The 11,878-nt window shown below is 40.6% G+C and overlaps 1 long non-coding RNA gene across 2 annotated transcripts in view; it reads right to left on the reverse strand.

The window, feature by feature from the left end:
* Positions 1-11,878, reverse strand: part of LOC135112847 (uncharacterized) — a 233,143-nt gene that overhangs the window by 68,836 nt on the left and 152,429 nt on the right. The window contains exon 4 of one of the 2 annotated variants that reach the window (XR_010274578.1): positions 743-2,352. The exons of the other annotated variant lie outside the window; for it this stretch is intronic. This is a non-coding gene — a long non-coding RNA (uncharacterized LOC135112847). Of the gene's footprint in view, positions 1-742; positions 2,353-11,878 lie in introns of those variants that run through there. 2 annotated transcript variants of the gene reach the window in all.

The following is an 11,878-nucleotide window of genomic DNA, read 5'->3' on the forward strand; positions in this document are numbered from 1 at the left end:
CTTCTATTTGACGGTGCCCTTTGTAGGGTGAGACGACCGTAAATGTAAGTACGACGAATTCCAAACGTACCCAGACAGACCAGGCAGACCAAACACGGGGGTGTTTCTTTATGGCTGATGAAAATTCCACTATGCTGATTCTGTTAATGAATTTTATTTTTTATTTTTTATTTATTTTTTCCTGATTTGTTCAAAGTGCTCAGGTACCGTGATGCAGGTAATGAGGACAGATTCACTTAGCCCGACCTTTATTTTTTATTTTTTTTTTTTTTCGAGGAAGAGAAAAAAAAATAAAGCTTTCGTGACCACATGATGTGAGGACGCCTGGGAGGGTTCGCGTTAGGAGCGACGTGCGGGAAACAAACAAATATTCACTAGTAAGACAACCTGTGGTAAAGCAAGTACATATTTGATTTAGGGAGGGAGAGACGAGATCACTAGAATTCATGGCTTAAACTTGAGAGCTTGTTTGCTCAGTGCACCATTCCCACAGTCAGCTACAGGGTATCTACTCACATCCAGACAAGACCACACAAATATGTTAGGTTTTCTATTAGGCACCAAAGGAAAGGAGAAGAGGACATTGAGATCCTTTGGCTTAACTTTGGAAAATGATCATGCCAGTTTATCATTCCGGATCCGTGGACAGCGAAATTAAACCACCTTCCAAGTGTGTTATTTAATTATTTTTATTTATTTATTTATTTATTTTTTTTTTTAAGACACGAAGATAGTTTTATAGTATACAATGAATAAAGAGGCTAACAGAATGAGGATCGGCCTTATTCGAGTGCTTACAATATTGTTTTCTCTGACAATGTAATTCCCTCATTCTCATAGGCATCTTTTCTCACTGATGTAGAACTCTAATTCGACTCACTAAATTCATGAAAACACCCTTGAAAACTCCAGTAATTTCCACCACAGCCCATTAAAACTCGAGAAAAGGCGAGGAAGCTTTTAAAGATACTGTTCTACAAGGACGCAGTGGTAAAGTGATAAAAATTCTCGTGTTCCTTTGTAATGAACCGTGTCTTACTTGACGCGTCCTGTGACAATACACCACACCGCGCCGCCAGACTTGACGTACCCTAGACGCACCCTAGGTCGTGCTCGTGCTGCCATTACTTAGTGTCCCCGGTGCCGGTACGCGGGGACTGGACAGCTCGGGCACGGAGGAAACACTATTCCAAAGTTTACCTATAAATGTCTAGACACAAGTAGCTACATACGACAAACATGAGCCAGACGTTCCCTAACTTTATTCACTACTACGTACTTTCAAGTCACTGGTAACTACAGGGACAACATTCGGGAGTTTTTGTATATTTTAGACCCAGTTGTTTTCTTTGATACTGCTGTTGTATTTGTTTTAAGTCTTAGTGGTGGTGGTGGTGGTGGTGGTGGTGGTGGTGGTGGAGCCATGGGAGGTTGATCGAGGCTGTATTAAAGGTTCATTGAGGGCTCAGACCGCCCACAGCAAAAGGCGCGGCCAGCTGGCTTACTTTACCTCCAGCAGCCTTTACGTGACCCACAAAAACTCAAGATCACAGTCGTCAGTGATGTAACTAGAAAGAATACGTTGATATACACTTTAACGTACATACTGGTAAACTGCGTGTTTTACTATTTTAGTACCTTTAAGAGAGGTAAATCAAAAGAGACCTTAACCCGATTGCAACGGCAGCGGCGCCACCACCTCCGCTACTACTACTATTACTGTGGGTCCTAGACTTAGTTCGTATCTATTACCTGTCAGGTGAATGGAAACTACAGCGAGAAGGGTGACAAAGCCAAACTGTCTCAGCCCTGCCAGGAATTGTAACTCCATTACTCTGTTGTGATTCACGCCTGCGGAATACTGCCCCTCTGCACCACCTGACTGTGTTTTGGTTATGGTATTCTTTATTATGCTGACCATTTTCAGCACAGACTAAAACAAAAGTTGTAACAAAGGAATAAGTTTACAAAGAAAACAAAAGAGAAAACCCAGGAAAACCTAATGAGTGATTTCACATAATTATATTTTTTCCACTTTTTTTTTCTTTAACCTCCTTTCACGCCGCATGTTTAGTATTCTTGTGGCGTGGCATAATTGTTTTCTTTCTCACCAAGAGTTTAAACACAGACACACTCACTGGAGAGTTAAAATCGTAAGGACAACAGTAACACAAAAATCCAGAACATATCAGCGGCTGGCTTTCAAACCACATCAGTCACAGAGAAGAGACATATTAAGACTGGAAGAAAAATAAGCAGTGGGGGAGTAGTCGGCAAACTCAAGCAGTGGACGCGTTTTCCTCAATATGAAGTACTGTCGAGTACTACCTGTTTTTACGGTCGTTGAGCGATCTGAAATTGAAATTGATGATATATAAAGTGGAGTAAGGAAAGCAGCACGGGCATTCAAAGTGGTATCTGGATAAACACATTAATTTTTTTTTTTTTTTTATGTTAATATAGTTGTGTGGTTTTTTCTATGAATTATGAAAAAAATATTATATAGGTGTGTCAGTCTACATACTAACGCATTACTTCTGTTAAATCTAAATATAAGTCAGTAATATTAATACAATAACCTTTAGCGTCTTTTTTTTTTTTTATGCAAGCAAACCTGACGAGCAACTTACATGAAATCATGAGCCTCATCCTCCAGAGCTGCACATCTGTGCTCATGAACGAAGCAACGCATAATCAGAAACCAACACAAGTGGGGTTTAATGCGACACGCAAATACTGTTGACTCTAATAACTGACTCGCTTTCACAAGTCTGTTAACATTTTATGACTACAGAAAAACTGCATTTTTGCTGTTAAGTTTGTTATTATAATGGAAAAAAAAAACGTTATAAATTTCACTATCTAGAAAATATACATAAGCATACAATTAAATAAATAAATAAATAAGTAAAGCTAAATTCAATGCATCCCTTCATGAAGGAGGTTAGAAAAACATTCCTCACGCTCGAGTGCTGCTTTGCAACGGAATTACTCCAGAATTGAATCCAGCGGCGCCTCAAGCAGTGTGTCAGCGCTGATTATGATGCACGAGTGGGTAATATCCTCTGATGAGGGCGACTCGCTGCCATTAATGGATAAATTTATGAGACCCATGTTCTATGACTCACTGTATCATTATTTCCTCTCCGCGTGTTTTATGGCATGGGGCAAAATTAAAGACCAAGTTGGCGGTAAGCTAATTTTTTCATACCTGAAATTTAAATTATTTTTCTTTTTTTTTTGTCGACCCAACTGTGTTAAAAAGAAAGCAAGCTAGTAATCTAAAGTGACCTCGGAAATGAAAACATATTTACCGACGCTAGTTAAGGAACACACGATGAGGTTATGCCTCTGGCTGAGGAACAGGCAACAGCATCGGGCTGAGGAAACACCAGCCACTTTACACCACTTCTTAGAATTCTAGGAGAGCATGCAGTCTTCTACGATTAGTGGTGATGATGATGATGATGATGATCATGATCATGATGATGATAAACAACAACAACAACAACAACAACAACAACAACAACAACAACAGCAACAACAATGTGCCGTGTAAGTGAAAAAAATCAGTCATTAATTTTCTAAGGAAAAAATAAATAAATAAAAAATATATATATATATATATATATATATATATATATATATATATATATATATATATATATATATATATATATATATATATATATATATATATATATATATAAAGAATATGGTAGGAGCAGGTCCACAGCCACTTTTCATTCTTTTCTGAGGAAGAGAGAGAGAGAGAGAGAGAGAGAGAGAGAGAGAGAGAGAGAGAGAGAGAGAGAGAGAGAGAGTGTGTGTGTGTGTGTGTGTGTGTGTGTGTGTGTGTGTGTGTGTGTGTGTGTGTGTGTGTGTGTGTGTGTGTGTGTGTTTTGGACGCACGGAATTTGACGACACAACGACTATTGAAAAGTCCTTCCCGGATAAGAACGTTCGCTCAGAGAGGACAACACGCGGGTTCCTTCCTTTTGTTGCTCTACGATGGCCACTCCCGGCACCCGCTTTCCAATGATTTTTATGTGGGACTGCAGTGTTCCAGACATTATCGGAGGCACCGTGAGGCTTAAGAGTGTGTGTGTGTGTGTGTGTGTGTGTGTGTGTGTGTGTGTGTGTGTGTGTGTGTAGGTAGGTGGACTTCCCTCCTGCTCTTGCTCTCTCTTGCTTTCTCTCTCTCTCTCTCTCTCTCTCTCTCTCTCTCTCTCTCTCTCTCTCTCTCTCTCTCTCTCTCTCTCTCTCTCTCTCTCTCTCTCTCTCTCTCTCTCTCGCCATAATATTAAGAACCAAATAGAGGAGGACTGGGAACATTTAAATTTTCTCATGTCATTTACTCTTTACGGACAGACAACCATAAAGGTGAATGAAAATAATTAAAATTTGTGTCGCATCCAACACCACCTCCTCTTCTACTACTACTATTACTACTACTACTTCTACTATTACTACTACTTTCTCTATAATATATTATCTGCTGAATGAATAGGAGTAACAGCGAGAAAGGAGACAAGGCTAAAACTGTCTCAACATGATAAAAAATTTCAACCCCATTACTCTGTTGCAATCAAAGTCAGCAAATCACGGCACCACGACGCCGCTACAGTCACAGCATATGAAATGTATATAGTGCTGTTTAAGCGTTCGTTTCCAGAGTAAATCCCAGAGCAAAGAAATTAATTTAACTAGAAAGGAATCGAAAGTCAAAATTCAGAACTTAATGAAGTTTCTCACAAAACGCTGGCATTCTTTACCCTTTTTTTTTTCTTGGTTTTTGTTTTCACGACGTCAGTTTGGTATTCTGACCGAGTGGGGCAGTTTTATTTTTCATTCGATGCAAGGACTATATGGAAAAAAATAAATACACACACACACACACACACACACACACACACACACACACACACACACACACACACACACACACACACACACATTAAGTAAGTAAAAAGAAACTCTAAAACATCATTAGTACTTAATTGGTAGGCTTTCAAAGCATAGCAATTATACAGAAAAAAAAATAGCAATCTGGGAGAGACTTTTCTCCTACAGCCTCTGAGCGGTCAGCAAACCCAAGTAATGGATGTATTTCCCTCAAAGTACTGTCAATTTTCACCTGTCATCGGGTGATCTAAAACTATTGGTATGTTAATCACACTCAGGGAGTTATAACCTGAAACCAAGAATTATGATTTTGGAAAGAAAAAAATTGGAGTCTAAAAAGATAAGCTTAAAAAATCAGGAACGAAGAAATTTTGAATCTGAAGCGAGAAGGTTTGCAATATGGAACGAGAAAGCTAGAATCTGGAATGATGGGGATTATACTCTGAAGTAAGGAAATTGGAATCTGTAACGAAAATGTTGGAATCAGAAACAAGAAATTTGAAAGGTGGATAAAAAGTATGGAGAATCAAAGAGTGCAATCAGTGTTCACACATCTAAGTGCTGGAAAAGGAAATATACCCCACCTTTCCATAGATCATTTGTTCAAAGCTTAATGCAATCCACAGTAATGAATAGTCAAAGATTAAAAGGGAAAGCATACAATATTTCCACTTATCCATATGATTAATCTCCAGCCGTATATTTGACACTGATTTTTTACGGTGTGATTTTTAATGTTTCATGAAAAGTAACGTTGCTATGAGAAGTAATCGTGTGCATTAATTATCTGACACTTTTATTGTCACTGCAAAATATTCATGAAATCCCTTTAGGTTCATTCTTTTTCTCTCGTCTAAATCACGTGTTTGACTGATGGAATTTTACGTAACTTCTCTCAGATCTCTGTAAATTCGAATGTTATTGCTGGTATCTTATCTTACGTGTGAAATGATGATAGTAATAGTAGTAGTAGTAGTAGTAGTAGTACTAGTAGCAGCAGCTGTAGTAGTAGAAGTAGTAGCTGTAGTAGTAGTAGTAGTAGTAGTTATAGTAGTAGTAGTAGCTGTAGTACTAGTAGCAGAAGTAGTAGTAGTAGTAGTAGTAGTAGTAGTAGTAGTACTAATAGCAGTAGTAGTAGTAGTAATAGCAGTAGCAGTAGCAGCAATAGCAGTAGCAGCAATAGCAGTAGCAGTAGCTGTAGTAACAGTAACAACAGCAACAACAGTAGTAGTAGTAGTAGTAGTAGTAGTAGTAGTAGTAGTAGTAGTAGTAGTAGTAGTAGTAGCAGCAGCAATAGCAGTAGTAGTAGTAGTAGTAGTAGTAGTAGTAGTAGTAGTTGTAGTAGTAGTAGTAGTAAAACAACAACAATAACAACAACAACAACTAACAAACACAAAATTAACACCCATGACCTTACAGAGGGAAGAAAAAAATATCCCTGACTCCCCAAGACGCTGTTTCCGATCCGAGATGATTTATTTTAGAACCACCAGGCTGTGTTTTGCCCTTTCCTGCCGCCCGCTCGTCATGCCTCCCTCCCTCGCCACGTCTTTTCCCTCCCTTCCTGACTGCCTACCTCCTACCTTTACCAAGTCCTCCTGCCCCTCCCTGCCTGCCTCCCGTCCTTTCACACTTCCGCCTTCCCGCCCGCCCAGCCTCCACCGCGGGTCAATGGGAGCGAGTGTGGTACTGAAGGCGAGAGAGGCAGTGAGATGTATGTATATTACTTGTACCTCTTCCACAAGAGTATCGCGGCAAAGTCAACGTTGAACAAAGTGATGTGTGCAAGAGTTTTATAATTAGTAATATGGAACTGACAAGGAGTAAAGAGTAGAGAGAGAGAGAGAGAGAGAGAGAGAGAGAGAGAGAGAGAGAGAGAGAGAGAGAGAGAGAGAGAGAGAGAGAGAGAGAGAGAGAGAGAGAGAGAGAGAGAGAGAGAGAGAGAGAGAGAGAGAGAGAGACGACAGGAATTTCGAATCAACAGGGACCTTAAAAGTAGATTAGACAGATTTATGAAAGGAGATGTTAGGTGGAGAAAGGCACGTAAGTTTTATATAGGAAATGCCACATGTAGACCTGTTGGCTTCTAACAGCTTCCTTTGTTATGTTCTTTTGTGCTTAACGCTATTCACACGAATAATACGAGTACACAAGTGGTTAGGCACACGAGGTAGTGAATTTTCGCAATAAAAAAAAAATGTATATACTGAACAACTGTACAGAACTTAAGTCCATAAGAGCATTAGTATGTTAAGAGGGGACCATTGTACAGCTCTCAAACTGCATAAGAGTATTCACGAGTTCAGAGCCAAAGCACACTGTAAAAAATAAATAAATAAACAAATGCATGCCGTAAAAAAAAAAAAAGCTCAGATCTTGGGTGACTGCACAACACTGTAAATCCCTTAGCGAGATTTGCACGTTTAGAGGTAAAAACAGATAAAAACAGACTTCCCGTAGAAAGTCGGTAGACAAAACAGGCGCATTCCCTCGAGAACGACGGTGCAGCTGAGCCAGAAATTCCTCTTCCGTCCTGAGAAGCACTTTGGTAAATATAGCCTCTGTAGCGGTCCTTCTTTCCTCCCTGCCTGCCTGCCTCCCTGCCTGCCTGCCTGCTTGCCTGCTTGCTTGCCTGCCTCCCCCCAACCTCTCTCTCTCTCTCTCTCTCTCTCTCTCTCTCTCTCTCTCTCTCTCTCTCTCTCTCTCTCTCTCCCCGCCCGGTAGGTTCTTTCTCCCACCCATCCTCTATATTTTAGGCAACACGGGAAAAATTAAAGAAAGCAATAAAGTGAAAAAGTAAAAAAATAAGAAAAGAATAATGAGTAAGTAAAGAAAGATTGCTACCATTTTCCCCATCTCACATCACACACACACACACACACACACACACACACACACACACACACACACTTCGGCACTCCTTTTCCACCCAAAGGTATCAAGAGTTGTGTGTGGAATGCTGTGTCTTTGTTCCTGCGCGCGACTCGTCTATCAAAAAGAGAAAAGAAAAAATAAATACACTACATCCTGGAGGGAGAAAACAACAACACCGTGACAACAAAGTGACAGGAACGCTTCTGTCAGCCAGCGAGGAGTAATGAAGTAATGTGATGATTGTCTGCACGGTTTTTTCGTCTCTGCGTCTCAAACTAATTCTTTCTTCTCTCTCTCTCTCTCTCTCTCTCTCTCTCTCTCTCTCTCTCTCTCTCTCTCTCTCTCTCTCTCTCTCTCTCTCTCTCTCTCTCTCTCTCTCTCTCTCTTATGACATTCTCATTTTCGTAAACTCTCTCTCTCTCTCTGTGTGTGTGTGTGTGTGTGTGTGTGTGTGTGTGTGTGTGTGTGTGTGTGTGTGTGTGTGTGTGAGAGAGAGAGAGAGAGAGAGAGAGAGAGAGAGAGAGAGAGAGAGAGAGAGAGAGAGAGAGAGAGAGAGAGAGAGACATAATCGCGCCAACATCCCTCTGTGTCAGGGTGTCTTTGTGCCTGCCGCTTCAGACACCAACTTGGGGTGCCTGAGGGGACGGCGTCTGGCCCTCGGGTGGCGTCCAGTGGCAGAGACGAGGACGACTTGGAAAGTTAGGAACCTCCCCCAAACTTTCGGCATGTCCAGATGTCCAAGGTTAAGCCAGGAAGGAAAGGGAAGGCTCGGCATGAAGAGCGCTGATGATCTCTTCAGAAGTGGGATTAGTGGTACCAACTCTCATTCCACTTTAACTCACGTGCCATTTCTTGCTTTTCGAGTCTTCACTTGTGGGAAAGAAAACGTGGATGTGCAAAAGAAAAAAAAATGTTCTAGGTTGGTCAAGTATATGATAATTGTGAGGCAACAGGTTAGGAATGTTGAGTAAAAAGAAAAAAAAAAAGTGTACCATTTCGGTCTTCGCGTATGGAACGAAAAGCGCGGATGTGGAAAAAAAAAAGTTTCCAGTTTGCTCAAATACACGATAATTATGAGGTAACACGTAAGAAGTGTTGGGTAAAAACTAGCATTTCACCTATTCTTATGGGCTAAATCTTGCATTACAGCTTTCACTTTTGGGGGAGAAGCAAAGTTGTGACGAGATATCGGTTGTTCATAAACACATCTCTTACACAAGAGAAGAAGGACAAAATAAGAAGCATTTAATGTAAATCTGTGAACTATTCCTTCCCAATTAGGAATAAAGCGAAAAAAAAAAAATGGAGACACGAATCCTTCAAGTAAACGACATCTAACTGAACCAGATAAGCAACAGTGAGCGAAACCTCAGATTGTCTATATTAAATTTACCACTTGCATCTAGAGCCTTCACTTATAGCAAAAAGCTAAAACGTGACAAGACACTTGTAGTTCAAATACACATCTACTCAAGCAGCAAATAAGAAACGGTGGACGAAACTTTACATAATTTAAACGAACCACTTCTCGTATCTATAGCTTTCACTTAAGCAAGAAAACCTAAGACATGACAAGACTCAGGGTGTTCCCGCAGACATCTAGGCACGCAGCGAGTAAAGGCAGGTGAGCGAAACGACATGACTCAAACACCAACTGTATCCCTCGCATCTAGCCTGGTCTGGCGAGGAGACTGTCGCGACCATCAGGCGAGACTTGAAGGCGAGATGGCCCACGCCGAGATATCAGGCTGAGGAGATGCAGATGTGTTTGACGACATGCTTGGAGTGGTTTATGGTGTTCTTGTTTACAGAGTCTGCGTCGAATTAGTCTTGACAAGTGCCTCGTGCTGGCGTGGACTGCCATCAAGTGTCGCGGATACTGGCGACACTGGCAGGGGGCGGCCACGCAATGCTCCTTTGATTGAGCTTCTGCATTATTAACTCCCGTAGCATCCACAGTGTGTACTTCCATGTTACTTTGGGATTGGATGGTTAGATACAATGACAGAGAGCTAGATACACAGATAGGTAAAAATAGAGATTCATTGGCTGTCATATATGTGATTGTAGGTAGGTATATAGATGGATAGATAGATAGATACATAAAATGATAGCTATGAAATAAAGGTTAATGGACAAAAGGTTGAGATAGATGGGTTGATACATAAATGGATGGATAAATATACAGACGGGCAGACAGACATACAGCAGTAAGACAAATTGACATAAATAAATAGACAAATAAATATAGTCAATATAGATAAACAGAACCAAATAAACGTAGATACGAGAATATGTATAAATGTTCCACCATCCAAAACGCAGCATCACAACCGGTAAGAGAGAAGGGCTGTTCGTATCGCGCGGCACCTCACACTGTAGCGAGGCAGAGGCACACACACCGCCTCCAACAAAGAGAGAAATGGAAATGACTGTCTCGTACTCCCGACACAAGGCGAGGTGCTGACGCCACACTTTCCCCAGGCTGGATACTCAACATGTGAGAGGATACAGTGATTCTGGGGCTGGTGGCACGCGAGGCAAGCACTGCACTATCTCTACTGGGCTCCTGTGTTTCCCAGGCACGCTGATGAGAGCACAGACCTGACCCAAAGTGAACGGCCACCTAGCAGTGTAGCCACGGACCTGGTGGAGTGGAGGAAGACGTGACCACCCTGCTGAGAAAATTATAGGGATTCATGGTATAGACTATATTTAGTTCTACCTTATTTTACAGTATATTCAAGTAAACAGAGGGCAGTACAGTGTGTCTTTGTGGCGACTGAACTGATGCTGGATTTAGATTTTTTTTTGCATTAACTTTAAAAGAAAAAAAGAATCGCGGTAACACTTCAAGAATTACTAATATACAAGTAATTACATAGAGTATTGTGACTAGAAGGATCTAGGGCTTTGTTGCGGGCTCTGCTACGACCTGTTTTGTAAAGAAATATAGAAATAATGTCAAAATACTGAACATTTTCATATATTTAAAAAAAAATTAAATATACTCATATCATTTACATTTGAAGCTGCTATATATTTAATTTCGATACAAAAATGCGCTCAATACAAACTTAATGGCAAAATAAAGTTCTCTCTCTCTCTCTCTCTCTCTCTCTCTCTCTCTCTCTCTCTCTCTCTCTCTCTCTCTCTCTCTCTCTCTCTCTCTCTCTCTCTCTCTCTCTTTCTCTCGCATTCTTGTCCTTCCTCACCTTTTTCTTTTTTTTCTCCCTCTTTTTTCACGAGCCGGGGATAGTCATGCATTCTAAGAAGTTTCTCCACGCTTCACCACCTTTCAATTTTCATGCCTTCCTCACTTTCTTCACTCCTCCCTTTCACTTTTGCCTTTTCTTTTTTTCAGGTTTCCATCCCCACGTTCACCTTTTCTAAATTACTCTCTCATTTTTACTCTTTTATTTTCTCATCATCTCAAGTTCTTTCCCTTTATTATTTTCAACTAACTCTTTCCTTTACTTAGTTCTGTATTTTAAAGTTTTATTCTCTGTGATTCTTTTCTTCCTTTCATATTTTCTTCTTCCTTAGTTCTTTCACTGGAATATTCCTTTTCATATTATTTGTTTTAGATTTTCTTCCAGTCGATCTCCCTCACCTCTTTCTCTCTCTCTCTCTCTCTCTCTCTCTCTCTCTCTCTCTCTCTCTCTCTCTCTCTGTTTCTTCTCCTTTTACCTCTCAGTTTCATTCCCAATCTTATTCTTCTTGCTCTTACCGTCATCATTATTAGCATTATCATTACTCCTGCGGCTCTCATTTCTCTTTCTCTTCCTCCCTCTGCCCCACCTCATCCTTTTCTTCGCTTTCTCATTTTTCTCATCCATCTCCTGCTCTTTTGATTCGCATTTCTTGTTCCTTCCTCCTATTTCCGCACTTTATTCTCCTCTTCCTCCTCTTCCTCATCATCATCTATCTTCTCAGACTCGACTTTTTTTCAGTACCATCACATCTATACACCCATTTTCATCTCCCTTCTGTTTCTTTCTCTTTCCTCCCTTTGTCCTTTTTATTCTCCTTCTCTTTAATCTTCCCTTCACACATTATTACCACGTTTCATCGCCACTATACTCTTGTCTCCTTACAT

This window comes from Scylla paramamosain, chromosome 24 (assembly GCF_035594125.1).
Source record: "Scylla paramamosain isolate STU-SP2022 chromosome 24, ASM3559412v1, whole genome shotgun sequence".
In the NCBI taxonomy this organism is placed as follows: domain Eukaryota; kingdom Metazoa; phylum Arthropoda; class Malacostraca; order Decapoda; family Portunidae; genus Scylla; species Scylla paramamosain.